This window comes from Mytilus edulis, chromosome 6 (genome assembly GCF_963676685.1).
Source record: "Mytilus edulis chromosome 6, xbMytEdul2.2, whole genome shotgun sequence".
In the NCBI taxonomy this organism is placed as follows: Eukaryota; Metazoa; Mollusca; class Bivalvia; order Mytilida; family Mytilidae; genus Mytilus; species Mytilus edulis.
In genome coordinates, this window is record NC_092349.1 from 64,627,549 (window position 1) to 64,631,540 (window position 3,992).

General features: G+C 30.7%; 1 long non-coding RNA gene across 1 annotated transcript; it reads right to left on the minus strand.

Moving 5' to 3' along the window:
* Positions 1–913: 913 nt before the first annotated feature.
* LOC139528113 (uncharacterized) lies at positions 914–3,718 on the minus strand. Its single transcript, XR_011665528.1, has 4 exons — positions 3,599–3,718; positions 3,306–3,396; positions 2,016–2,195; positions 914–1,180 (listed from the first exon to the last, which is right to left on the minus strand). It is a non-coding gene; the product is annotated as an uncharacterized lncRNA (long non-coding RNA).
* Positions 3,719–3,992: the final 274 nt, after the last annotated feature.

Below are 3,992 nucleotides of genomic sequence, written 5' to 3' on the forward strand. Positions count from 1 at the left end.
GCACACATTTTACAGTTCAAACAAGGCAATGCCGAGCGTGGCATCCCCTCGTATGTAACATATTGGGGACAAATATGGACACTATATTTGTATATGACACATGCAGAAAATGGTAAATTGAATACGCATATTTGATACATAAACTATTTTTTTAGAAATCAACCAAATTATTCAGTAACTGGAAATACCCACGGTCTTCCGTCTTATGATTAAACCAAAAATTAAATGTACAATATAATATATATTCAATATTGACCAAACAATTTAAAACGCGTGATACCTTCGGCATATAATTTAAATGTATCGTAAGCTGTACAGACATCGTATGGACATCGCGCCATCATCGTAATCCATCGTGTAGCCTTCGTGATCCATCTTGTAGGCTTCGGCTGAGATATGAAGCTTAAATACCGTCTTCGGTTAACCTTTGTATGTCCATCTTTTGCTATCGTATATACTTTCGGCACCCTCGTATAGACTTCGTTATTCATCGTACTTGCTTCGGTTACTTTTTGGTATTTTAACGAGATCGGGACCAACTTCGTACGAACTTACAATTTTCGCATTCGAATGTCCATCGTATATAAAAATCGGGACAGTGTGACACGGGCATATATGAAACATTTTCACGATATTGAACTAAAAGGGACCTTTCGTGACATATTTTTACAGACGATGGAAGCATTTAACGACCCAGACTGGCTAAACAGCCCTTTCTTTTTTTGTCAATTACTATGTTTGTCTCACAACGATGAATTTTATAGCAAATTTAACTAATTCTAAAATTCGCGATGTTACTCATGTTAATTTGAATGTATCGTATGGCGATAGTCTCAGATAGACACTACTTGTTATTCGACAAGTTCGTTCTGCTTTCCTTCTAAAGGCTTAAGAGTAAGAATAACGTAAAAAAGAAAGAGAAAATTAGTTTATTCATTCATTTATCAAAACAACAATAAGAAAAGAAAAAGTAATGTTCATCTTTTTTAACCGATTCGCTCTCCTTTGTTTATGTTTATCCATCAGCTTCATTGCATTTTAAAGCACATAGATCTTGAATTAGGGCCAATTTTTGAAGATCCAATGCTATTTTTGCCGCCACAAAAACAGTGATTTACTCCATCCAAACAAGCAAATCTTTCTTTAACTTGATAAAAAGCTCCTCCGTAGCTGCAAGTACCTATTTAATATAATGGATATACATTTACAATTAATAGAAATTTATGAAAATTTACTTTTGTAAATGATATAAATCTGAAAGAAATATCGTTATAAGAAAATTTTCTGCAGGCAAATATATCCTATTGATGTGTTTTTTATTTATTAAATATTTCATTTTTATCTGAGCTTGGCGAATTAGATAATATATAATAACACAGACAAAATAATGAAACGATTTGTCCTTCCGTAACTGTATCTTATAAACGCCTCAAAATTTAGGTACATTATTTGGATTAAAAGTTAATATATAAAAAAAACCACTGAATCCCCTCATGACCATATTAACAGTTATCATAACATGCATAAATTTAATGAGACAAGCGTTTTTCCTCTAATGATTCACATTGGATACATGAATATATATTTTCTTTCAACATCTATTGATTCATATAAAAAGTAGTGTAATTCCGTCAAATGTCTGCATGTCATTGCGAAAGCATATACCTCGCCAGTGGTTGTCTATCACCATATCATAATTTTCCGCGTTTTAGAAAAAAAAGATGTCATTTTTTATGGTAATTCGAAAGCAATATCTGTTAAATTTGTTTTCAACTTTTCTCGACTAGAGAACTCTTAACCTGTTATACCAATTGTTCTGTCTATCGTTAAAGACTCTTTGTTGTCCTTTATATCTCGTTTTGTTATTTTATTGTTGTGGTGATGTTTCATTTTTTATTTCATAATTTCCATCTATTTTAAATCATATAGAATTATTTGTAGTTACGATATTGACCAGACGTACATTATTGACCGGTCGTATGACCAATCTTAATTATAACTACGTTTGATCTCACCTTCACAATATGGACATCCACGATATGGAACTACTGGTTTTAAACATTTTGTGATTGCACACTTAAATTCTTTACAATACACATATCTTCCTTCTGTTAGGCAAAACCTGTCACCATTCCTAAGAATAGGTTTCGTTTCCCAAACTGCATATTTTACACAATTTCCATATATTTGCCTTCCTCATAAAATAGAATAAATAAATGTATTTTTATTAATGTAAAAAGTTCATATTCAATATACCAAAAAAAATACATTTAAAGTATTCATGTCGTTTAGTGTTTCACGGATAATTTATTATTCCGGAATCATACCACATCTCCTTATTCATATAAGATATTTAGGTATGTATTCATTAATCTTAAGCTTTCAAATGTTTGGCTTTTAGGTTAATCCAGAAACCCCCTTTGTACGTAATAAATTCATGAGGGGTTATTGCAGTTACATTTACTAACAAATTGAAAATATCAGTAATAATACGATATCATTAATACATTATTAAAATGTTAATTAATCTTTTTTATGTAAAAATACACAGGCCCGCCGATTTCATTCATATGGTGGCGATGTTCTTACTGTATGTTTTTGCCGGAAGTACACGTGCAACAAAAGAGCTTCCGGTAGCATATGATTCAAATCCAATCGAGGCGGTTTGCTTTCACTTTAAAGAATTATCAAACCTTCTCCTTAACAAAACATTACAAGGAATAGGGCTTGACTAAATATTAATTTAACATGTTCAAGCATTTTGAATCCTACACAAAACTTAATCAAATTTGTAGGCATGCATGGGATTGGAAAGATTGTCTTTTGACTCATTGTTCAATTTACAAAAGGAAAATAATGAAACTACCGGAATATGACATTTTTTTTCTATAGCTTTGATATGTTTACAAAAACTTAAGACGATAGGAAATTTCGGTTTCTTCTGTTAAATTTTCTTTTCTATTTTCCGATGTTGATGTTTCTTTATCCTCTTCTTACGTGGTATCTATGTAGACGGTTACTTGTTTTTAAAAGTGTGCACCACAATTATTATGTTATTTCAAATAGACTGAAAAAAACATTTCAGTCATTCCTTATAACTCAAGGAAACGTAAGGAGAAAATTGTTTTCACGGTCAGATGACAAATTATGTCTATGAGCTGATAGACAAAATAATTTCAGATTATCGGAAGACGTTTTACATACTAAATTAAAATATAAAAAAAATATAGGATTTAAGAAATCCATAAAATAAGTGATATCATACCTATGAAATTAAACAAAGATACTTTAAAAAATATATTTACCGAACGATTCTCCTATAAAACTGAACATATACATGGAAGCAAAAACTAACACAGGGAACACTCTACACTGTACCATTTTTAATTTCAGTTTCTGAAAAATATTCAAAATTTTAAAAGATAAAATACATCCATTGATTCATTACCATTGAGTCAGACTATCAATAAAACTGTCGAGTAACAGTGTCATATTTTATACAATGGTCTATGATTTCAACTACCTGACGATGTTTTTTAAGTATTATGTTTGAAACAATTTAAACAACATTTTACTTACATTTTTAAATACAACTTACCAATTATAAAGTGTCATGTAAAGTTTAGTAGAAGAATATTTATGTCATTTATCTAACACGTTAGAAATATAGTACCAAGGCTCAAGTTGATACTTTAAAATTGCGTAATTAGTGATGTCCGTATTTGTTTAACCACATCCTATTTACTGCTTTTGTTTACCAACTAAAGTTAATTCGTCTGTCAGGTAAATGTAACACTCGTTAATTAAAATTGTACGAAATATATATACAATATTAGGTCAATGTCAGAAAAATATCAACTTTTTTGTGTGAGGCTGAAAAACTAGGGAAGGGCGAGGTTCTTTCGATCCCTTCCTCAGTTATGCGCCGAGTACAAAAAAGTTGATATTTTTCAGACATTGACCTACTATTGTTTTTATACTGCGACTTAAAT